The following is a 26,174-nucleotide window of genomic DNA, read 5'->3' as shown; positions in this document are numbered from 1 at the left end:
TCTGGTTTGCTGCTCGTCACGGGGCAGCAGGTCCGATGGAGCTCCTCAGGCTGACCCGAGCGGGATGATGAGTTCCTGGCAAAGGAACCACCCCAGAGCCGGGAGATCAGTCATCGCCCAGGGCGCAGCCTGGTTCCCAACTTTATTGGGAGGGGAAGAGCTTTTATAGACACAGAAAGGGGGCTGTCCAGGGCACAAGGGAACCGAGCCAACCAGCTGAAAGGTAAGGCAGGACACGATCCGGGCACGCCCTCAAGGGCCTATCACAGCCGAGAACACGTACTGTCCATGAATACGGAAGTCTCCTGTCAGGCTAGGTACCTCCGCTGGGGGCCATCTTAGATTATTGGAAACGCTGAGTCACTGAGATGCGGAAGTACGGCAAACTCAAGCAAAGGCTTAGAGGCCTTGTTGAGCGAAAGCTTAGCAACTTTGTTTCCTTTTTGGTTGGAACCCCCTGCACTGGTTCACTGTCAACATGTCTTCAATGGCCAGGGCTGGGCCAAGGTATAGAGCCATTAACTCAATCCAAGTCTCCAATAGGGACCCAACTACAACCTGAGGCCTCCTGCCGTCTGCATTAGCAGGAAGCTGAAGCCAGGAGTCAGAAATTAAACCCAAGTATTTTGATATGGATGTGGGTATGTCAAGTGGCCTCATAACAGCCAGAACAAATGTCTGTTTCATGGTATTTACATCCATATGTTTCTCCTTTCCTTAATGTCAACTTTATGTAGTGTGTCACTTCCAATGGCTATAAAATAATCTCTAAGATTAGGTTGCAAAAGTGTGACTTTCACCTTGTTTCTCTCTTTCTCTTTCTCTCTCTTTCTCACCATCTCCTCCCACCCCTGTGTGTATTTGTGTGCACATGCTGTCATCCTCCATCCCTCCAGCTATAGAGGGAAATTTGTCATGGTACTCAGAATCCTATGATAGGACCATGTTTTTCTAGAAACTGATGTCTTCAGCCAATAACCAATGAGGAACTAGGCCCAGGTAATAGTCTTTTTTTTTTTTTTTAAGATTTTTATATATTTGACAGGTAGAGTTACAGATGTTGAGAGAGAGAGAGAAAGAGAAAAGTCTTCCTTCCCTTGGTTCACTCTTCAAATGGCCACAACGGCCAGTGCTGTGCCGATCCGAAGCCAGGAGCCAGGTGCTTCTTCCTGGTCTCCCACGTGGGAGCAGGGGCCAAAGCACTTGGGTCATCCTCTGCTGCTACCCCGGGCCTTAGCAGAGAGCTGGACTGGAAGAAGAGCACCATGGGTCTGGCCCCCAGCTAACAGTCTTATGACTGAGGTAGGGAGTGGGATTTTTGAGTCCAGCAGCCACCTGAATGGTTGGGAAATGGCTGCTAACTAGTCAAATACTGAGGTGACTCCAGCAGCAAGAACACATTGATTGTAGCCTCATAAGGCTTACTAAGTCAGAGGTACTATAGTAAGCTAAGTTTGGAATCCTGAGTCATAGAAATTGTGAGATAATAATTTTTTTGTGCGTAAAGCTGTTAAAGAAAAAGCAACTGATATCATGAATAATATCAAAATATATGCTGGTGGAATTATTGAGCATACTGGAAAAACACATTAATTGACTTAGGGAAAAATCTAATTGTTATAGATTTTTCAAAGCAATACTTTGTGATAAATAAGGAAAGGAAGCATGAATCATGAATTTGATTAGTGAAAGGACATCAAGGGAATATTTTTCCCATTAGTCTTTCCTAAGACATCAACTAGTAAGTTAGATACAATCAAAATGATGAGTAAAATATTAATGTAAGGAGTCATGTTGAAGATTCATATTTTACTGCATAATAGCATTCTTCTCTGACATGACTTTTCTAAAAGAGGTTCTTAAAAGAATATTTGCCCATATAGAAATCCAGATATTCTGTTAAGCTGATGATTTCCTGGGGATCTTCATCTAATTATGTTCATTTATATGCTGTACGCAGTAGGTTTGGATTTAGGTTATTGAGATTTCAAAAACAAGAAGTTTTAAAATATAAATAAAATCAGAGACCAGCGCTGTGGCACAGCGGGTTAACACCCTGGCCTGAGGCACCGGCATACCATATGGGAACCGGTTAAAGACCCAGCTGCTCCACTTTCAATCCAGCTCTCTGCTATGACCTGGGAAAGCAGTGGAAGATGGCCCAAGTCCTTGGGCCCCTGCACCCATGTGGGAGACCTGGAAGAAGAGGTTCCTGGTTCCTGGCTTCTGATTGGCACAGCTCTGGCCATTGTGGCCAACTGGGGAGTGAACCAATGGATGGAAAACCTCTGTCTCTGTCTCTGTCTCTCTCTCTGCCTCTCTTCTCTCTATGTAACTTTGACTTTCAAATAAATAAATAAATCTTTGGTTTTTTTTTTTTTTTTTGACAGGCAGAGTTAGACAGTGAGAGACGGAGAGAAAGGTCTTCCTTCCATTGGTTCACTTCCCGAATGGCCGCTGTGGCCGGCGTGCTGCGCCGATCCAAAGCCAGGAGCCAGGTGCCTCCCCCTGTTCTCCCATGTGGGTGCAAGGCCCAAGCACTTGGGCCATCCTCCACTGCCTTCCCGGGTCACAGCAGACTGGAAGAGGAGCAACCAGGACAGAATCCGGCGCCCTGACCGGGACTAGAACCCGGGGTGCTGGCGCCGCAGGCGGAGGATTAGCCTATTGAGCCATGGTGCCCGCCAATAAATAAATCTTTAAAAAGTAAAAGAAAATAAAAAGAAAATCAAATGAACAGCAAAAATGGAGACATGATTCTCTAGTCAACCTGGAGATTCACAGGACCTTGAATAGATTTTTTATGAGGATCTTGCTTCAAAAGAAGGAAAAATAATCTCAAAATTGAGACTGCTCTGGCACTACCTAACAAATCTTAAGACTCAATAAGATCAGGGCCAGCGCCATGGCTCAACAGGTTAAGCTTCCACCTGCGGCACCGGCCTCCTGCGTTCTAGTCCTGGACAGGGCACCGGATTCTGTCCTGGTTGCCCCTCTTCCAGGCCAGCTCTCTGCTGTGGCCCGGGAGTGCAGTGGAGGATGGCCCAAGTGCTTGGGCCCTGCACCTGCATGGGAGACCAGGAGAAGCACCTGGCTCCTGGCTTCAGATCAGCGCGGTGCGCCAGCAGCAGTGTGCTGGCAGCAGCGGCCATTGGAGGGTGAACAAATGGTAAAAAAGGAAGACCTTTCTCTCTGTCTCTGTCTCTCTCACTGTCCACTCTGCCTGTAAAAAAGATCAAGAATATCAGATATTTTCTAAGTAACAGTGTCCCAAATCAAAGCTCAAGAGTAAATATATATCCAAAAATTCCCTGTATCCAAAAAAGAAAAATTCATAACTTTTGTCATTCAGTCAAAAGCTGTCAGACTTGCAGAGAAGCAGAAAAATATAATCCATAAAGAAGAGAAAAGTAAATCAATGGAAACTGATTCAAAAGTGACACTGGTGTTGGAGCTAGCAGATGATGACATTCAAATAGTCTTTAAGACTGTATTTTGTACCTTTGAAAATGAATTAAAAACAAGAAATTTTTTTTTTATAAAACTGCAAATTAAGCTTCCAGAGTTAAATGTGAGATGTGTGAGATGAAAATACATTAGGTAAGACTAAGGACCAATTCAACTTCGCAGGATAAAAATTAATGGACTTGAAGACATGGAATATGATATTCATAATGATGCATATTGAATTATGAACATCAAATTGTATCAGTTATTCATGGGCCATCTTCAAGAACCCTAATGCATGTGTATTTCTAGCACCTATAAGAGGGAGGACAAAGCATTTTTTGAGTAAATAATGGCCCAAACTTTCCAAATGTGATGCAAACTATACACCTGCAAATATAAGAAGATTGATACACCCCCAAAGCACAGGAAATATGAAGAAAATTATACCAATACACATCATAAGATAAATGCTTCAAAGTAGTGATAAAGAAAAAAAATCTTAGAAGCAGGCAGAAAATAGGCATTTCTATTCTGAGTAAAAAAGATAGGAATGACAACAGATGTATCATTGGGAACAATGCAAGTGAGAGGACATTACAGAAACAACTTTAAAATACTAAAGTGACACAACTTGTTGACATAGAATTCTACACCCAAGAAAAACATCTTCAAAAACAGAAAACTGAAATAGAAAGTTTTTACACATATAAAAGCTGAAAGAGTTCAGAAAAACCTGCCCTGCAGGAGATATTGAATGGAATTCTATTACAGAGAGAAAATAATACCAGAGGGAAATTTGAGACTATACAATGAATGAAGAATATTAAATATGATCACTACATAAGATTATTTCATAAATAATAATGTATATGATATCAATATACTTAAAATATGTGACAATAATAGTCCTAAGAACAGCAGTTCAATATACAACATTGAACTAAATTCAATATACAACATTGAACTAAGCATTTGTTGTAGTAATTAAGACACAGCTTGAACACCCATGTGCTATATCTGAATGCCTGATTCTGAGACTTGTCTCTGCTTTGTATTCTAACTTCCCAATAATGTTCACCCTGAAAGGCAATTGGCAATTGATCCAGAATTTGGATTTCTGCCATCCACATATGCCACAGATTGCGTTCTGGTCTCCCAACTTCAGCCTTACCCTGACCCTGCAACTCAGTAATTTTGGAAGTGAACCAGGAGATAGAAGATTTCTCACAGGCTCTCTCTTTCAAGTAAATAAAATAAATTAATAAAGATAAAAGTTGTTACATAAATCAAAATCATTTTAAATGAAAAGATGCCATTGTGATGGTCTAATAGTATAAGGTGAAAGAGGGCCAGTGCCGTGGCTCACTTGGCTAATCCTCTGCCTGCGGCGCCAGAACCCCGGGTTCTAGTCCCAGTTGCTCCTCTTCCAGTCCAGCTCTCTGCTGTGGCCCGGGAGGGCAGCGGAGGGTGGCCCAAGTACTTGGGTCCCTGCACCCGCATGGAGACTGGGATGAAGTACCCGGCTCCTGGCTTCGGATTGGCACAGCGCCGGCCGTAGTGGCCATTTGGGGAGTGAACCAACGGAAAGAAGATCTTTCTCTCTGTCTCTCTCTCTCTCACTGTCTATAATTCTCCCTCTGTCTCTCTCTCTCACTGTCTAGCTTTGCCTGGCCAAAAAAGAAAAAAAAAAAAGGTGAAAAGATATGATATCACTTGAAGATAATATACTGTCAAAAATTCAAAGACGCTCATATCCTAAAGAAACCACCAAAATAAAAAAAGGACTATTAATAAACAAAAAAGGTTAAAATTTGTTACATTTTATGTTAATCTGGCCAACTTTTGGACCCAGATATTTAGTCATAGGTTTTTAGCTATTTGTAGATGAAGGAATTGTTTAGATGATATTACCGTTTAAATCAGTAGATTCTGCATAAAGCAGGTTGCAATCCATTTCGTGGGTAAGCATATTCCATGTAACTGCAAGTCTTAATAGAAAAATAAATGAATTTCCTCAGGGAAGAGATAACAATGCCAGCTGACATTTGTTAGCTTCAAACTGCATCATCAGCTCTTCCGTAATATATTTTGAAAATTAATCACACCAATGCCCATTGGAGAATAAAAAAATATATAAAATAGTTTATTTAAGCCTCTAACCTAAGCAACTAGAAAAAGCAAAGCAAATGGAACTCAATAAATAGAATACATACAATAAAATAACATGTACAAAGGAAGGGAAAGAAGAAAAGCAACAGAAAATAACCATGACAGCCAAAGCTAGTTTTTGAGAATATCTGTAAACTGGAAAACTTTTAGACAAATACATCCAGAAGGAAAAAATGAGAGGAGAGATGAATCATAATGTCAAGAATGAGAGAAGGTATATCGTTATAGTTTTTATGGATATTAAAGGGATATTTCATGTCAAATACTTTATATCAATAAATAATAAAAGAATCATAAGAAAGTGTTTAAGTAATACATGTAATAACTTGGATGAAATTAATTTTGGCTATTTTGAACATGCTGCTGCAAACATGGTGGTGCAAGTATCTTTTTGATACAGCATAATCACATCTTTTGGGTACATACCTAGTAGTAGGATTGATGCAAGGGCAAGTCTATTTCAGGTTTATAAAGTATAAAAAAAAGAATGAGATTCTATCATATGCAAAAAAATTGTTACATTTGGAAGACTATATGTTGAGTGATATAAGTGGGATGCAGAAAGACAAACAATACAACAAGTTCTCCCTTATTTGTGGGAGTTAATTTTTTTAATCAAAAAACAAAAGTAAAAAAGAAAGACATTATTGAATGTACCAGGACTGCTGCAAGCATAGCTTTGTCAAACTTGTTTTGTATGTTTGTCAAGCTAATTTTTAGAATTATATACTATTCTGGTTTTAATAATCTATGATCATTTTAAAATTTACTGTATATAAGTTAAACTTACATTTTTTTTTTTGACAGGCAGAGTGGACAGTCAGAGAGAGAGAGACAGAGAGAAAGGTCTTCCTTTGCTGTTGGTTCACCCTCCAATGACCGCCGCGGCCAGCGCGCCACACTAATCCGAAGCCAGGAGCCAGGTGCTTATCCTGGTCTCCCATGAGGTGCAGGGCCACTGCACTCCCGGGCCATAGCAGAGAGCTGGCCTGGAAGAGGGGCAACTGGGACTAGAACCCGGTGTGCCGGCGCCACTAGGCGGAGGATTAGCCTATTGAGCCACGGCGCCAACCTAAGCTTACATTTTCATTGGAATATTATTTATAACCCTTGCTAATATACCTGCTGAATTATGGTCTTTTAGATTTTGCTTGTTGAATTCTTTATTTAGTAGAGCATTTAGCTTTTGTCTATAATGCTAATTATAGTGGTAAGCTACTAAAGCCCGTGTTGGAGGAAATATGAATAAATTTATTGGAACAAATGATGTTCAAATTCTTTATAATGAATGCAATAAAACTTTGAAAATCTATCAGAGAGCAATGCTGTCTGGATGGTGATTTTGAATAGGGGATGGTGAGAGTAGTAGAGATAGTATGGTTATGAATTTAAAGACTCAGCATTTGGAAGTGAGGAAGGAATAAGAGAAGGAGTATAAAAATAGATGCATGGGAAATTTTCCATATTAGAAAATAATAAAAGAGAAGCCTACTTATAGAAAGGACTGATCAAAGACAGTTTGTGTGACATTAAGACATTTACCTATAAGAGAAGCCTAAGTCTACATAAAATATTTTCTGTGATATATTTCATAAAAAGATTAAGTGTGAATATAAATCCGTATCCCTGTAATTCTTATAGAACATGTAATAAACATAGCTTTTTAATGCCTGATTATTCCTCCTATTTTGGAGATGAAAGTGATTATTAACAGGGTTAAGAAAGTTTTCTTAAATTAAAAATAACTTGGATTCAAACTCAAATCAAAGGATGATGATGATAAGGATGAAATGATAATAAAAACAACAACTTAGCACATGAGAGCATTTCATGTTCACTACCTTATATATTCCTCCCACAATCTTATGAAATAGTTATAATTTATTTGTAGTTTACAGATGAGGATAAAGAAGGTTTAATAAAACTTTTCAAATTCACAATCATGAATCTATAGTTTTGGTGCTGGAATATGGTCTACATGGGCCAGTATTTTGCACTAGATTGGGAGACAAACTAATTGTCAAGATAGTGAATTATAAATTAGGTAGGTATTTTAAAAAATTTTGTGCAATATATGTTTAAATGAATTGTCCAGATTTAAAAATAAACATGGCCCAATTAAGCAGGATATTAATATTCACTCACTATTATAGATTAGGAAATTTTAATGGAATTATTTGAATAAGTAATACTATGACATATGCAGAAAGGTGACCTAGTTATTTAGAGTGACTTTTTCCCCATAAAGACAAAATAGGAAAAAAAAAAACTCAATAATTTTGGTTTGAACTAAGGATCAAGTCTAGAAAAAAACTTTCAAAGGTATTACATCTCAACTTTATTGACAAAGAATCTGAAATTAAAAATGATTTGTTGTCAGAGATCACACATTTAGTAGTTAGAGTCAGGATTTTAATTCAGGCTTTTTTTGACACCAAGTCAGTAAATGTCTGCTACACTAAAATGCTTTCCAAAAAGATTTTTTCATGTGGTAGGTTTTCCTTCAAAAGATACAGTTCATTCAATCTAATTTATAAAGAAATGACACCATGGGTTCAACAAATAAATTGCTAGTGTTAACAACATAGTGGTACAACTACAGTTTACAATAACCTACTAAATAATTTCTTTTACCCCAGAAATCTTTTATTTGGGGTTTACAAACAATATATTTCATAAATAACTTTGGGAACATAGTGATTCTTCCCACCGTTCCCACCCACCCACCCACATTCCCACCCTTCCTCCTCCTCCCTCTCCTATTCCCATTCTAATTCTTACTAAGATCAATTTTCAATTAACTTTACATACATAAGATTAACTATATACCAAGTAAAGAGTTCAACAAATAGCATGAAAAAAACCTGTTTTTCAAAGTTGAAACAAGGATTATTCAAAGTCATTGCATCTCAAAGTGTCAATTTCCCTTCTACAGTTTACCTTTTAAGTGCTCTGTTAGTTACCACAGATCAGTGAGAACATATGGTATTTGTCCTTTTGGGACCGGCTTATTTCACTAGGTATTATGATTTCCAGTTTCATTCTTTTTTTTTTTTTTTGTAAATGACAGGATTTCCTTCCTTCCTTCTTTCCTTCCTTCCTTCCTTCCTTCCTTCCTTCCTTCCTTCCTCTCTCTCTCTCTCTCTCTCTCTCTCTCTTTTACTGCCATGTAGTATTTCAAGGTGTACATATCCCATAATTTCTTTATCCAGTCTTTGGTTGATGGACATGTGGGTTGATTCCATATTTTAGCTATTGTGAATTGAGCTGCAATAGCTCTTTCATAAGATGATTTTGTTTCCCTTGGGTAAATTCCCAGGAGTGGGATGGCTGGTTCATGTTGACAGATCTACAATCAGATTTCTGAGATCTCCATACAGTCTTCCACAGTGGCTGTACCAGTTTACATTACCACCAACAGTGGATTAGGGTATGTTTTCCTTCACATCCTCATCAAAATTTGTTGTTTGTTGATTTCTATATGAAAGCCATTCTAATGGGGGTAAGGTGAAACCTCATTGTGGTTTTGATTTCCATTTCCCTGAAGGCTAGTGATCCTGAGCATTTTTTTTTTTTCATGTGTCTGTTGGCGATTTGGATTTCATCTTCTGAAGAATGCCTGTTTAAGTCTTCTGCCCATCTCTTAACTGGGTTGCTTGTTTTGTTGTTGAGTTTCTTGAGCTCTTTATATATTCTGGTTATTAATCATTCATTGATGCATAATTTGCAAGTAATTTCTCCCATTCTGTCAGTTGCCTATTTGCTGAGTGTTTCTTTTGCAGTGCAGAAGCTTCTCAATTGGATGTAATCCCATTTGTCAATTTTGCCTTTGGTTGCCTTTAACTCTAGGGTCTTTTCCAAGAAGTCTTTGCCTATGCCAATGTCTTGCAGGGTTTCCACAATGCTTTCCAATAATTTGATGATATCAGGTCAAATATTTAGGTCTTTGATCCATTTTGAGTGGATTTTTGTGTAAGGTATAACGTACGGGTCTTACTTCATACTTTTGCATGTAGATCCAGTTTTCCCAGCAACATTTGTCAAAGAGTCTGTCCTTGCTCCAGGTATTTGTTTTAACTCTTTTGTCAGATAAGTTGGTTGTATATACATGGGTTGATTTCTGGTATGTTCTATTCTATTGCTCTATCCTTCTGTTTTTGCCTCAGTACCAGGGTGTTTTGATTATAACTGCCCTGTAATATATCTTGAAACCAGGTATTGTGATGCCTCTGCCCTTGTTTTGTTGTATAACATTGCTTTAACTATTCAGGGTCTCCTGTGTTTCCACATGAATTTCAGCATCTTTTTTTTTCTATATCTAACAAGAATTCCCTTCGTATTTTGATTGATATTGCATTGAGTTTGCAAATTGCTTTTATAGTATAGACATTTGATGATAGCTATTCTTTCAATCTATGAACATGGGAGATATTTCCATTTTTGCCTCTTCTTCTATTATTTCATTAATGTTTTTTAATTCTCATCATACACATTTTGATGAACTTGGTGTTTCTCCAATGTGTTTGATATTTTTTGTAGCTATTGTGAATGTGGTTGATCTTAGAAGGTCTTTCACAGCCACGGAACTTTCTGTGTATACAAAGGCTGTTGATTTTTTATCCTGCCCACTTTACCCAATTCTTTCATGAGTTCAAATAGTCTCTTGGTGATGTCTTTTGGATCCCTATATATAGAACCACATCATCTGCAAACGGGGAAAGCTTGATTCCTCCTTCCCAATTCATATCCCTTTGATTTCTTTTCCTTTCCTAATGGTTCTGGGTAAAATTTCCAGGACTATATTGAATAGCAATAGTGAGAGCTGGTATCCTTCTCTGGTTCTGAATTTCTGTGTGAATGATTCCAGATTTTCCTCATTGAATATGATGCTGGCCATGGGTTTGTCATAAATGTCCTTGATTGTGTTAAGGAATGTTCATTCTACACCCAATTTGTTTAAAGTTTTCATCATGAAAGGCTGTTTTTTTTTTTTTTTTTTTTTTTTTTAGCAAATGCTTTCTCTGTATCTATTGAGATAATCATAAGGTTTCTATTCTTCATTTTGTTAATGTGATGTTTCATACTGATTGATTCACAAATGTTAAACTATCCTTGCATAACAGGGATGAATCCCACTTGGTCTGGGTGAATGATATTTCTGATATGTTGCTGTATTATTGGCTAATATTTTGTTGAGGATTCTTGTGTCTATGTACACCAGGGAAATGGGCCTAAAATTCTCTTTCTCTGTTGTTTCTTTTTCAGGTTTAGGAATTAATGTGATACTGGCTTCATAGAAAGAGTTTGGGAGGATTGCATCTCTTTCAATTATATTTACTAACTTGAGAAGAATTGGAGTTAGTTCTTCTTTAAATATCTGGTATAATTCAGCAGTGAAGGCATCCAGTCCTGGGCTTTTGTTTGTCAGGAGTGTCTTTATTACTGATTGAATTTATGTCTTAGTTATTGTTCTGTTTCATATTCTATGTCTTCATGGCTTAATTTGGTAGGTTGTATGTGTCCAGGAATCTATCCACTTCTTCTAGGTTTCCTGATTTCTTGGCATACAGTTCTTTGTAGTAATTTCTGATGAATCTTTTTACTTTGGTGGTATCTATTGTTGCATTTCCTTTTTCTTCTCTAATTTTATTGATTTGTAGCTTTCCCCTCTTTTTCTTTTACTTTCTTTTTTGTTGTTGTTAGTTGGGCCAATGGTGTGTCAATTTTGTTTATGTTTTCAAAAAGTCACCTCTTTGTTTCACTGATCTTTTGTATTTTTTTGTTTCTATTTTGTTTATTTCATCTCTAATTTTAAATATTTATTTCCTCCTCTGATTTTAGGTTTGGTTTGCTGCTGTTTTTCTATTTCCTTGAGATGCATTGATAGCTCATTTTTGGTACCTGTCTAATTTCTTGATTAGGCACCAGTTGCTATAAGCTTTCCTCTTACTGCTTTTACTGTATCACATAAGTTTTGATATGTTGTATTGTGATCTTCATTATTTCCAGTAATTTTTTATTTCTCCTATGGCCCACTGTTCATTCAGAAGCATGATATTATTCTCTATGTCCTTGAATATGTTCTAGAGATTCTTGAGTTGTTGATTGTTTCCTTCCAGTTTCATTCCATTGTGGTCAGAGAAGATACATGGCATGATTTCATTTCTTTTTTTTAATTTGCTGAGACTTGCTTTATGGTCTAGTATGGGGTCTATCCTAGAGAAAGTTCCATGCACTGGTGAGAAGAATGTGTACTCTGCATCAAAAGGATGGAAAGTTCTGTAGATATGCGTTAGGTCCAGTGGTCTATATTGTAGATGAATTGTTTCCTTTTTGATTTTCTGTCTGGATGAACTGTCTACTAATGAAAGTTGAGTATTGAAGTCCTTCATTACTATTGTATTGGAGTCTATGTCTTCCTTTAGATCCATTAACATTTCTGTTAAATAGCCAGGTACCCTGTAATTACATGCATATGTCTATTATAGTCACATTTTCCTATTGAATTGAACTCTTAATCATTACATAGTGACCTTCTTTGTCTCTTTTAAAAATTTTGTGTGAAAGTCTATTTTGTATCATATTAGCATGGCCACACCAGCTTTTTTTTGGTTTCTGTTAGCATGGAATATCTTTTTTCAATCCATTCACTTTCAGTCTGTGTGTATCTTTGTTGGTGAGAAGTGTTTCTTGTAAGCAGCAAATAGAAGGTTCTCTTTTGTTAATCCAGTCTGTATCTTTTAACTGGAGTGTTGAGACTTTTTACATTTAAGGTGATTATGGATAAGTAATGACTTGGCCCTTTCATTTTTCCATAAATATTACTATTGTTCGCTTTTGATTTCCTTTATACTTTTACTGGGAGATTTTCTGCCTTCTCCTTCTTTCTTGGTGATGACCATGTTTCTGTGTTTCTGTGTGTAGCACCTCCTTAAGCATCTTTTGTAAGGCTGGACAAATGGTGACAAATTCTTTCAATTTCTGTTTGTTATGAAAGATTTTATAACATCTTCATTCATGAGTGAGAGCAAGGTACAGTATCCTGCATTGACAGGCTTTTTTTCTTTTTCTTTTTTTCTTAAGACTTGGAATGTATCTTGCCATTCTCTCCTAACTTGTAGAGTTTCTACTGCGAAGTCAACTGTGAGTCTAAATGGAGATCCTCTGAAAGCAATCTGGCATTTCTCTGGTACACATTTTAGAATATTTTCTTTATGTTTTACTGTGGAAGCTAGACAAAAATGTGTTGTGGTGAAGATCGTTTCTGGTCATTTCTGTCAGGAGTTCTATGTGTTTCCTCTACTTGGGCTTCCCTTTCTTTCTCTGAATTGGGGATGAGTTCTGTAATTATTTCACTAAATAGACCTTCTAGTCCATTCTCTCTTTGCATACCTGAAGGAACTCCTAAGACCCATATGTTGGATCATTTGATAATATCCTATAAATATCCAGCACTGTTTCTTGTTTTTTAAGTTCTCTGTTTTCTTTTTGTTTAATATTTCTAAAGATTTGTTTTCTAACTAAGATATTCTTTTTTTCTGCTTCATCAAGTCTGTCATTAAGGCTTTCTCCTGCATTTTTTATTTCATCTATTGAATTCTTCATTTCCAATATTTCATTTTGATTTCTCTTTAAAATCTCAATTTCATGGGAGAATTTGTAATTCTTGTCATGTATGGATTTCTTTAATTCTGATTACTTGGTGGTTTTGCTTCTGATTACTACTAAGTAATTTTATGATCAAATTTTTGAATTTTGTTCCTGGAATTTTTTCATTTTTTTCCTTTTCATATTCTAATATTGAAATCTTGCTGTGTTCCTTTGGGGGCATCATGTTGTCTTCCCTATTCTGGTTTGTTGAATTGCTAAATTTATTTTTAGGCATTTGTGGAGGTACTTGTTGGTTTTTCTCTTTCCTGTGAAGGCTTTTTTCTTTGTTTATGCCTCTGTGGCTTAGTGGAATATCTGCTCTTTCAGTGAATTCCAGAGGCGTGTGGTGGGTGTGGTCAGTGAGCCCTGTTCACTGCTCCAGGTTGAGGAGAGTATCCACGGTGACACACAAATTTAGCATGGCAATTCTCCTCTTTATTTATTTATTTTTCTTTTTTATCAGTAGAGAAGTTTGATCAGCTCGGTTGATATAATCTCACACTCACCTCATCTTCTCCAAGGAGACCAATACGTTAGTTCTAGGCCCATTGAGTACAATATTTATTCACGCTGCCACAAAAACCATACGAAATATCCATGCAGTCCTTAGTGTGAGCACAAATCCCTCATCAATTACCCTAACCTGCGAATCAGAGAGCCCTTAGTATGGGGAGCAACCCACAGTGACTGCCCAAATACTCAGTCACACCCTGAGCCCTGCCATGCAACCTTTCACAGTCACAGCACACAAATCTCCAACAGTCATGAGGACCCAGCTGCCTGTCCTTTCTTCCAGCCAGACTCAGACAACTCCTCTTGGCTGGTTGCTGGGCAAGTGGACATAAGCTGGAGCATCTGTTACATATGTCCAAAATGGTGCCCACCATCACTCTACTAATTATAAGTTGCCAGGCAGTGAGGGATGGACAAACATGCCCCCCTTTTACCCTCTAGGTTGGCAAGTACATTGTCCCCCACAGGGATCCAAACTGGACTCACACAAGGCTCTTCCAATAGCTTTATCTCCAGTGGCTTGGCTGCTGCAGTCTGGTCTCACTTCGCTCTCCAAAGCTGATGCTGAGGCTCTTGGCTACTGGGGTCTTGAGTTCTGCACATCCATACCCTATATATAGATCCATAGTGTCCTCTTTAATTTTCATGGAGTTTCCTCTGCAGTTTTCTCCCTAACTCTTCCCTGAGATTGCACTCTCTCCACTTTTTTAAGTTAAATGAGAAAAGTAAGCGTTCTCTTTATTCTACCATCTTAGAATCTTCTTGATACCTCTACTACATATTTTATAAGCAAATTAGAGAAAACAGCTTCAAGGCTCCAGTCATAAAATAATGACAAAGGAGGCAAAGTGTTTATCACTGTGATTTTTATCAGTATCCATTATTTAAGTGTATTGAAATGTCACACTGTGCTCCATAAGTATATACACCTATTGTTAACTTTTTAAAATAATACAGTAAATGATGTGATGAGGCAGGCATTTGGCCTGGTGTTGAAGACACCAATTGGGGTGCCAGAATCCCATTTCTAAGTTACTGGGTTTGAGTCTGTCTCTACTGCTAATTTTAGCTTTCTGGAATACCTTGGGTGGAATCATGTGATGTTCAAGTAGTTGGGTAAATACTGTCTATATGAGAGATCTGTATTATTTTTTCCAGCTCCCAAGTATTCATGGAACGGGCTAGTGAATGAAAACTTTATTGTTCTGTCTCTGTCTCACCCTCTCTCTGTCTCTCTGCCTCTGAAATAAAAAAAAAAAAGAAAATTTAAAAGTTATTCATGGCTTTAAAAACAAAGATAGAAAAAAATCATGGTCTTGAAGGACTTCATAAGTATTTAAAGTATATTTGTAATGTGGGGGGAGGGGAGAGAGAGAGAGAGAGAGAGAGAGAGAGAGAGAGAATGTTCTTACAAAAGCCAGGGCTGGGACAAGTCAAAGCCAGAAAGCAGAAACTCCATCTGGGTCTCCCAAGTGGGTGTCAGGAATCCAAATATGTAAGCCAACTCTCTGGGTACACATTATCAGGAAGCTGAATTGGAGGTGGAAGCAGAACTTGAATCAAGGTACTCTGATATGGGATGTAGGAGCTTCAGTTTAACCCACATTGTGCCACAACACCTGCCCCAGTTCTTCATAATTCTTAATTGGAAAGAAAAGTGTTATTCAGATGATTTGAACATGAGAACTTTTTCTCAAAAAATCTGAGAGATAAACTTAAAATAATCAAGCCAAGATTTTACAAATCCAATATAAAGTATAAGCATTTAATATTTTATATATTTGAAATTGTGTGAGTTATTTATACTTAAATAAATGAAATAAATAACAGTACAAAATAGTAAAGATTTTATTAGTTGCTGGGAAAATATTCAACTTTATATAGCTATAGCTGTAGGATCAAAATTGCTCTGGTTTGTATGCTGAGTTTTGCCATCCTTAGATACACATCTATGTGGTAAAATCTGGAAAAAGCACCTGGTTATCAAGGAGCAGCAAATTGGAAAATCAAAGCTCTTAGAAAAAGTACTAAATCCTACAGGGAGTTGCCAAAGCTTCAAACAGTGATGGGAACATCACTGTGTCATATGGCAGAAATCCAAGGGCTATTAAGCGTGGATCAAAATAAGAAAATGGGATGTCTTCAGGTTTCAGTGTTTCAGAGACAAAATTGCCTGCTCATAATCTTTCATCTAACGCTTCAATTGCTGAGTTGAATGTGTCCTAAAAACTTTTACCTAAGCAGGAAATTCAATCTAGCTAATCTCACATTCATTATAATGTTAGCTGTGTTCACTATTCACTTCTCAGTTAAAATAATGTAAATGTATCTACACAATAGTAATTAAATGGGTACTTATAAAGGCATTTTGTACATATTTCCAATAGGGGTAGCTTATGGCAGAGCCTTAGGTTCCAAAAAAATACTGGAAGTAAGAAAGTGGCCTTCCTTTTCTGTTTTTAATATGCTTGCCAAATCATTGCATCCCCTCTACCAGTTTAATACATAAGATAGTTTAAGAAAAAAAAAAAAAACTAAGAAAAAGATCATCAAAATTACTCTAGAAGATATAAAAATTAATTGCTAATTTACAAAAATATTGTTAATTATAGTAAATGAGTTTACTTTTTGAGTAACTAAAACATGAAAATTTGAAAATGAAATGTTTGGATAACTTAAGAAGTGTCTATGTAGTATCTAAACACAGTCTAAAAATAAGACTTTTTGAGAATGTATACTTCGAAGCTCTCATATTCAATTTATTGGGTAACATTTTATAATGATAGTCTAGGCTTAGCATAGATAAACACTAATGCTATCTGTAATGGTAACTTAAATTGTTTTTCCTCAGCGAATCCTTCAAAGAACATTTAATATATGTATCTTTATCTTTTTCACATTTTCTTTCAGAAATCTTCACTGAGGGTTATACTTTCTTGGTGACTTCCTACACTTTATTTTCTCAAGTGATTCTATAACTTTAGAAAGGACACAATCCAATCTTTTATAAAATGGCCTTTGTTATAAAAAATGTCCTCATTTCCTTCTGTAGAAAAGTCACACTAAAAATAAACCTAGCTTTCTCATTGCATTCCCATCTCTTTGTGATCTTTCTTCCCTTCTCCTGGTGATTGGTAGCTATACACGCAAGTCTCCTTCACTGTCGTACTGTCTTTGAAATTATTTTCATCGTTTATATTGTATCTCTAGAGCTGACTGGTTTTCCATGTTTAATATTCAATATTTGATTTTCAGGTTTTGGATTTTTTTTTTGTTAAGACTAGCCATTTTCCCAGATTAGTCAATTAAAACATTTTAAAAATAGATTACATAAAATAAGTCAGGAGATTTACACTCTTAGAGGTAAATTATATTGGTTACTTTGGTTCACTCAGCACCCACTCTGACCACCCTTTTCCATTGCCTATCACTATTGTAGAATCTGGGAAAGTAATTCCTAAAATCCCAACATCCTTTAATGACATGGGGAATAAAAAGTGAATAAAGAGAGAGTATAGATGAGAAGCAAAGTGACAAATTGGCCACTAAGAGCCCAAGTGATGGGTGAGATGTACTCCTGCCATTGGGACCATATAGGAATATTGGCCATTTATTGACTGTCTCACACCCACACTTCCTGGAGGTAAAATTGATATGAACATAGTAAACTATTGCCATGTGTCACATGCAAAGCACATTGTGACAGCCTGAGTTTTGACTTTGAGATGGAATTAGATTCCTAATTCTCAAATGACAGGAGAACTCATTACAGCACAAAAAGCCAAGCTCATGTTTCTTCTATATTTATTTCCCCTTGCCAATTTCCTTCAATAGACACTTGATTTCATTTTGCAGTCACTGTTCCTTTCCTCACATTTAAACTGCTAGTCTTACTGGCTCTTCCTTGGTACTATACTGTATTTTTCTAATTTCTTTGTTTTTACCACCAAAGTTGCCTTAGCCAAGAATGTTATCATTACCTTCCCTAATGTTACAATAATTTCCTGTGATCCCTTAAAATTTGGTGTCTTTTTTAAATCCTACTTCTCTCCTATTTTGTGATAACTTTTTCCAATGATCTCAAAAACCCTTAAGCTACTGTGTATTGTCTGTGATAGATTGGATTCTTTTTCCCAATGTTCACTCCTTTCCTGTTTGCTAGAGTTCTCTGCAGTGCTTCTCACAGTGGGCTTATCTGTGGGACTTGTAATAGCGAAGCAATGTGCTGCACAGGAGCAGAGCTAAGGCCTGCAGGAGCATCACGTATCCCCTGGTGGTCATGGGCCTCTGTGATCTGTCATGAGGACAGCATGCCCCAGGAAGCACTGTGTCTCCAGACTAAGCCCCAAAACTGGCATGAGGGGAGCACACAACTGGATCTCAGACAGAAACCCCGTGTGCAGCCTGGTCCAGCCAAGCTGACCCAAGGTCAGAGGCACACTGCCTACTAGCAATGTTCTGAACACAAAAATAAATGTTTGCTTTTGTAAGTTATTGAGATTTAGAGGTTGTTTAATATAGAAAAGTAGTTATATATTGCACACTTATCAGTGTGTAAACTCCTTGACTTGGCTTCAAGGTCTCAGTTTTGCCACTGCATGAATAGTAGGTAAATGGTCCACTCACTGTATCAAAAATATGCATTTGAAGTCCCACTTAGAACCCAGTCTTCTCAAACTAAATAGAACTTGAATATTCCTCCACAAAGTTTCAGTGCACAGAGGTAGTTTTTCTGAGTTTCAGGCTACATCATTTGCTCAAATTCTGCTAAGTTCTGCTGCCTTTCTAACAATCTCTTCTTTTGTTATGGGATTTGTACATTCCAAAATGGAAGTTTAAGATAGAAGAGATTGATGTAGTGAAGAGAATGGGCTTGGCTGGCCCTGAACCTGACCAGAGTTGGTATCTTTTAGCAAGTCAATTATTCTTTGTTTAAAGATTTATTTATTTATTTGAAAGTCAGAGTTACACAGAGAGAGGAGAGGCAAAGAGAGAGGTCTTCCATCTGATGGTTCACTCCCCAGATGGCCGCAACGGCCAGAACTGTGCTGATCTGAAGCCAGGAGCCAGGAGCTTCTTCCGGATCTCCCACGTGGGTGCAGGGGCCCAAGGACTTGGGCCATCTTCTACTGTCTTCCCAGGCCATGGCAGAGAGCTGGACAGGAAGTGGAGCAGCCGAGTCTTGAACCGGCACCCATATGGGATGCCAGCGCTTCAGGCCAGGGCGTTAACCCGCTGCGCCACAGTGCCGGCCCCCAATTATTCTTTATGAGCCTACATTCTTCATTTTTAAATTAAGGATAAAAATCCCTATGTTGAAGAGGAATTGTAAGGTTGTAAGAAATAAATGTGAGAATTTATGTTAAGTTCTAAGCATAACACTGATCATGTATGGGAAGCAGTACCGGTAGAAGCTACTAATAAATATGGGCATTGTGATTACTTTGAGGGCCCTTAAGGTAAAGAACATTATTTGTAACATTTATTTACTTACTTAATTTTTATTTTTTCAATGTATTTGTGAGGCAGAGACAGACAGATGACCAGACATAAAGATAGAGAGCTCTCATCTGTTTCACTCCTCACATGCCTGCACAAGTTCAGGCTGACTCAAGCTAACACCAAGGTACAGAAGCTACAAACTCAATCCTGATCTCTCAGGTGGGTGGCAGACACCCAATTCCTTGGCGTCTTGCCTTCCAGGATCTGTATTACCAAGAAGCTGGAATCAGGAGCTGCAGCTGGGAATCAAATCCAGATATTCCAATTTGGGATTCAGGTGTTTAAACTAATAGGCTATACATCCTATCCCAAGTAACTTTTAAGTTCCTCACAACTTACTATACCTAAGTGAAAATTCCCTTTACCCTTTGTCTGTAATATTTGTTATTTTTAAAAATTTGTTTTATGTAATAAGCATTAAAATGCTTTTGGTTGTGATGGTAATAATCAAAACACTTCACTTGCCCTACCTGCACTCAAACATTCTATCATCTTTTCTTTTTATTGTCCAGAGCAAAAGAATTAGTGTATTCATACAGTAATATAAACAAAATGATTCTGAGTGCTAAGAACACATGATTGACTTGTATTAGATTCCCCAATCTTGTGAATCATACTGTTTAATGTGGGAGACAGACAATGAACACAGAAATATTTGGCCTATTGTGTGATAGTTGATATTGAGGAAAATAACATAAAGCAGGGTTTACAAAATGGTGGAGAAAGTACCTGTTTTAGATTCAATAGACGAAAAAGAGCTCTCTGAGGGGTCATATTTTTAGTGGAGATTTAAATGAAGCGAGGTCTGAAATTGGTAAGAGCTTGGAGTATCATTTTCTAGATAACAACATAAGAAGGAAAAAGCTCAGGAAATCAGTGTGGCTAGAATATAGGACTTATGCTAGAAAAAGGAAGAGATGAAGCCAGGGAGGAGAAAGAGGCTGGATGATAAAGGATCTTGCAGGTCCTCACAAAGATTTGGGATTTCATTCTTCATTGGGTGGGATACCATTGGAGGACCTGGCTGTTGTGCAGACAAACCATGGGAGGTGGGGAAACCAGTAAAGAGTTCAGTTAGAACTTCGCAGGAGTCAAATATGGGAGTTAATCATAGCTCAGACTATTTTTTGTAGACATATAAAAAAGCAGTTAAATTGGATGAACTAGGTTTAGGGAAAGAGTCCAGGTTTCAAGGCTACTACCCTCTGAAAATATATGGATGATTTACTAAGAAATAAAATAATGGAAAAAAAGTAATTTGGGGTAGAGGGAGGGCAAAATATCTCTTCTTGACAGTGTAAAATATCTATCAGAAATATAAATGGAGGTTAATGTCATATATGCATATGGAATTCATTGGGAATTTCTTGACCAAAGACATAATTTATGATGTTACCAGCCAAAAAGATCACAGATAAAGAAAATATCTGGAACTGAACACTAGACATTCCCATATCTAGAAGTCATAAACAAGTAGAAAAATTAGAAAAGTGGACCAGGAAGCTGAAGCCATTGAAGTTAAAGGAAAATATGTTCTGGAAGCTATGTGAAAGAAGTATTACAAGAAAACAGCAATCAACCATGTCAAATCCTGTTAACAAATTAAGAGAGGCATAAAAATTGATAATTGGATTTTGAAATGCAATGGTTGTTGATAATGTTGATAATAGCTTCAGTGGAGTGGAGAGAAAGAAAACAGAAGTATAATGGTTGAAAAGAGAAGGCAAAGAGACCTGCAAACACAATAAATTGAAGGTTTGTGTTAAAAATGAAAGTAGAGGTTCTATATTTGGTTGATGGAGGTGGAATTGTATGTACTAGTTTGTTTTTGTTTTTCAGATTGGAGATACCACATTTGTGCAGGTGCAAATGAGTTGATATTAAGAGGTATATGCAGAAGTGTACTACAAATGACTGAAGATGTATGGTGGGGATAATTAGGTAGCAGTTGAGAGGAAGCATTTACTAATGAATGAGAGGGAAGGAAAAAGGGCAGGAGCATGGTCTTTAAGTAGTTCAAGGGGTTCTTGGGCACACATTGAAGGGTGACTCTAGAAGAGATCAAGACCTGTGTATCCACTGAGATTAGAAGGAAAGCTAATGCAGAAATATTGGCATATTTGGCATCACTTAGACCCTCCTAATGACATGTATTTGCTCATTGTAAAAAAGTAGATAGTGAGCAGGGAATAAGGGATACTGGGGTGTTAAAAGAGAGATTATTTTAAGAACGAGGCATTTGGCAAGTGGTAAAATCAGTTTATTAGAGAACAGCAGTGGGTTGACGAGAAATATCAAGGAACTTAATCCAGGGTTCACAGCACAGTGAGGTGACTATAGTTCACAACACCTTATATATTTTATGAAGAAGAAGAAGAAGAGTTCATAGACTCTAAATATGATGAAAAGAAAGAATTGCTGGTGACCCTATTTGATTAGTACATGTTGTTGAAATATCCCTTTTACCCCATAAGTACATACAAATAACCAGAAAAATTGAAAATAAGCTGAAAAAGAGTGAAAATGCAACTGGGCAGTGTATTTGTATATTTTTGTAGTGACTTCTAGAAGAAGACATGTACACAGGAGTTGGAGGAAATTTGAGGGTGATTACTAAGATGGACTGTTGAAAGGAAGGAAATGAAAAATGTTTGGGGATGACTAGAAATGATAAGGCAAAGAACATAGAGGTGACATAATGAGCTGGAAATTTGGAATTGCGATCAGAGTGTGATGATGCATCCATTAAAAATTTGAAAGTGGTAAAGTTAACAAGGAATATAATATTTAGACCTAGGAATGGGCATTTGAATTAGGGTGAAGTAAAGTTATCATTATGCACAAAGATACAATGGTTGGTCAAGGATTTCAAAGTCATCCTAATAATTCCAGTTACAATGGGTTGAACACTAAGATCCAGATCATAAGAGATTCAATGCCGAGAAATTTTCTTTGTTTTATTTTCCAAGCTTTGGTCCATTGGACTTCACTGTTTTTTTTTTTTCCATTTCTTTTCTTTCCAATTTTGCTTCCCCTCCCCTCCCCTCCCCTCCCCTCCCCTCCCTTCCCCTCCCCTCTCTTCTCCTCTCCTCTCCTCTCCTCCCCTCTCCTCCTCTCCTCTTCTCCCCTCCTCTTCTCCCCTCCTCTTCTCCCCTCCCCTCTTCTCCTCCCCTCCCCTCCTCTCTTCTCCTCTTCTCTCCTCCTCTCCTCTCCTCTTCTCCCCTCCCCTCCTTTCCTCTCCTTTCTTCTTTTCTTTGTTTCATTTTTCTGTCAATCATTCAGTCTTTCATTTTTCAAGATTATAAGGACATATTGATTTTTTACCAAACCCCTCCTCAAAATTATGGTCCACCAGCATCATGTATTGAATTAATAATTGCTGACCAGGGGAGGGGAATCTTTTCTTCCAAGGGCCATTTGATATTTTTTTTTGACAGGCAGTGTTAGACAGTAAGAGAGAGACAGAGACAGAAAAAAAGGTCTTCCTTTTCCATTGGTTCATCCCCCAAATGGCCACTATGGCTGGTGCGCTGTGCCAATCCGAAACCAGAAGCCAGGTGCTTCCTCCTGGTCTCCCATGAGGGTGCAGGGCCCAAGCTCTTGGGTCATCCTCCACTGCCTTCCCGGACCACAGCAGAGAGCTGGACTGGAAGAGGAGCAACCGGGACAGAATTTGGCACCCCAACCCAGACTAGAATCCGGTGTGCTGGTGCCTCAGGCAGAGGATTAGCCTAGTGAGCCACGACTCTGGCCATCCATTTGATATTTATAACATCATTCATGGGCATATGCAATTATCAGCCTAAAAGTTAGCCTGCTGTAGATTTATTGAATTTTGAGTCCCCTCCTTCCTGTGATTGCCTTGTCAGTGCCAGGTCAAATTATTTTGTGGGAACAGCCAGCTGGTTCCCAACCCTGCTAGTCTAACAATTTGAGGTTGAAATACTTAGTAAAAATGTGGCAGCTATTTAAAGCCAGATGCCAACTTTGCGTGACTGGACAGATCAGAATTTGGAAACATGGCTCTGGAACCAGGTGGCCTTCCTTCAACCAAACTTCAACATTCACACCTGAAAACTTTGAGAAACTTATTTCATCTGTCTATACCCAGGGGTCTGTACAGACAAAGAATACACTCACTTTTTTTCATGGAGGTTTGTTTGTTATTTTAGAATTATATATGAGTATATATAGTATATTAATATACTTACCAGGTAAGGGTTTATATATTAATGTATATCAATACAAGTAAAGCTCTAGAGCAGTGAATAAATATGTTTGTGCATGTCAACATTGTTATATATATATTTATACATACATAATTTATGTGTGTATATATACACATATGCATCCATACACACACATATATCCGTATATACACACATATACACAAGCACACAAACACATATATGAGGCAGCTAGCATAACTCTGAGCAAGAGGGAAAAATTCTGATCAGAAAGTTTTTCTCATGCAATTCACTAATTCATCCAGCTGGAACTGTTTAAAGGAAAAAAAAAAACATTTTAGGAAGGGTAAATCTAGTAATCATTCAGGTATGTCCCGTGTGTGTATGTGTGTGTGTGTGTGTGTGTGATTAACTTTGAATCATAGCTTTTTTTGAATTGCCAACAACAAAACCAAGTCTGATTCAGTTAAACCAGAAAACAGTTACTGGTGAAGGACCTTGTTGGAAGACTGGAGTATAGAGCTTGAGTGATGGGACTGTTCTCATAAAATGTGTTAGCACTCACAGTGTTGGACATATGATTAAATCAAACCTGATTTTTTTTTCCCCTGCTTGAGTTTCTTATAACCATGCTTATACATTACTTTAGGTCTAAAGCCCACAGAAAGCGCATTCAGTTGACCTAGATTAGAGCACAATTTACAACTAATTGATGGAGTGGGGGTGGTAAGAGGGATAACTCTTCCAGAAACAGTTTACAGTCACCTCTGTGGCTTCCTCAATAGAGGAATGGACTTCCCTCCCCACCCAGACTACACAAGGTCATGAAGAAGTAATTGCTCTGAAAGAAACTGCTATTGTGAGACAGAGAGAACGGGTGTTGAGTCCAAATGAGTGTCCAATTCACTAGTCCAGTGAGAAACACAAACTGTCTGAGGGAAAGGAAGCAGGCAGCAGGCTGTGACAAGAGTAGATGATAATCAATGCCTTCATCATTGCCAGCTTTGCCATCTGAGTATGGATCACAACACTATGCCCTAGTGCCTGAGTCAGATCTTTTCCCAACTACAAATAAAGTGACAATAGTCTGCAGGTTTCTTTGTGACATCCATCCTTATGTACCACAAGTATTTCAAGCCTGAGGTCTTACTGCATAGTGAGTAGGACTCCTCACTGCTTTCAAGTTGCTCCTCGTTGTAGCAGCTGGTGACACACAATTCTGTTGTGTTGTGTGTGTGTGTGTGTGTTTTCAGTACATTCCACTGATAACCCATGAATTCATTATTGTTGCTTTGCACATGCAGACTATATCTGTTTCATGTTTCCATAGTAACATGAAATTTTTCAGAAATAAAGTGCTGCAGTTGAGTGAGTGGTAAAGTTCATCCTTGTGACCTAATACATGATTCATTTCTGCTGTCTCCTGTCTTCCACCATTTGCATTTGGTTGGCTCTGTGGATCAAATGGTTTTTGAACTCCACATTTATGCTCTCAGGTAAATTGTTTAAAATTAAAGAAACATTAGGAGAGCAAAATTGAGAAGTAAGGCATTTCTCTTATTTCTTGTTTTGAAAGCACTTTAAACATCAGGATCAATCAAATTAATTGTAAAACCAGTTAATGAAAAGATACTAATTTAAGTTACCACCAAAGTTACTTCTATTTTATGTTGAAGCCTTAGCATAGCAAAAGCAGTCTGCCCCCAAAAGGTAAAATAAAAACTAAGTATCATAGCAACATTATTTTGCCATCTTACGATCCTCACCATTGATTTTTAACATGGATCTTTTGGACACTCCAACCCCAATGAGAATTTGTATTCCGGGAAGACAATCATATATTGTGCATTTTTGCCCTCAAGGATCTAGTATAGGGCTTTAAAAAACCTGTTTAACTTAGAAATAACTTTATGCATACAGAAAATGAAATTTGCTTAAAGTGAGAGTAGTACAAATATGCTAGAATGTCAACAGTACAAAGAACATCCGTTGACCTTTTATCAAAATTGTTAATAATTTACAATATTTGCTTTGTAATGTGTTGGTATCTGTTTTATTTTCTGAGTCATTTGAAAGTAAGTTGCATACATCATCAAGATCCTTTACCTTTAATGGCTTCAACACAAATTTCTTAAGAATAAGGATAGTCTTTTACATAACCACAGCACAGTTATCCATTTAATAGAATACTTTTCTACTGTCTACGGTTTGCATCCTAGTTTTGCCTATTGAACAAATCATGTGTTAAGGATATGGTTTTCCCTCGTCATAAGACCCACTTGTGAATTTGATATTGTATTTACTTATTATGTCTCATTTTCCCATTTACTCATTTTTAATTTTGTTTATTTTTTATTTAATAAATATAAATTTCCAAAGTATAATTTTTGGATTATAGCAGCTTTTTCCCCCCATAACCACCCTCCCACCTGCAACCATCCCATCTCCCACTCCCTCTCCCATCCCATTCTTAATCAAGATTCATTTTCAATTATCTATATACAGAAGATCAATTTAGTATATATTAAGTAAAAATTTCAACAGTTTTCACCCACACAGAAACACAAAGTATAAAGTACTGTTTGAGTACCATTAATTCACATAGTACAACATATTAAGGACAGAGATCCTACATGGGGAGTAAGTGCACAGTAGCTCCTGATGTTGATTTACCAATTGACAATCTTATTTATGATGTCAGTA

The sequence above is a fragment of the Lepus europaeus genome, chromosome 4, assembly GCF_033115175.1.
Source record: "Lepus europaeus isolate LE1 chromosome 4, mLepTim1.pri, whole genome shotgun sequence".
NCBI lineage: Eukaryota > Metazoa > Chordata > Mammalia > Lagomorpha > Leporidae > Lepus > Lepus europaeus.
The sequence above is the reverse complement of the archived record's forward strand: the minus strand, read 5'-3'. Positions refer to the sequence as shown.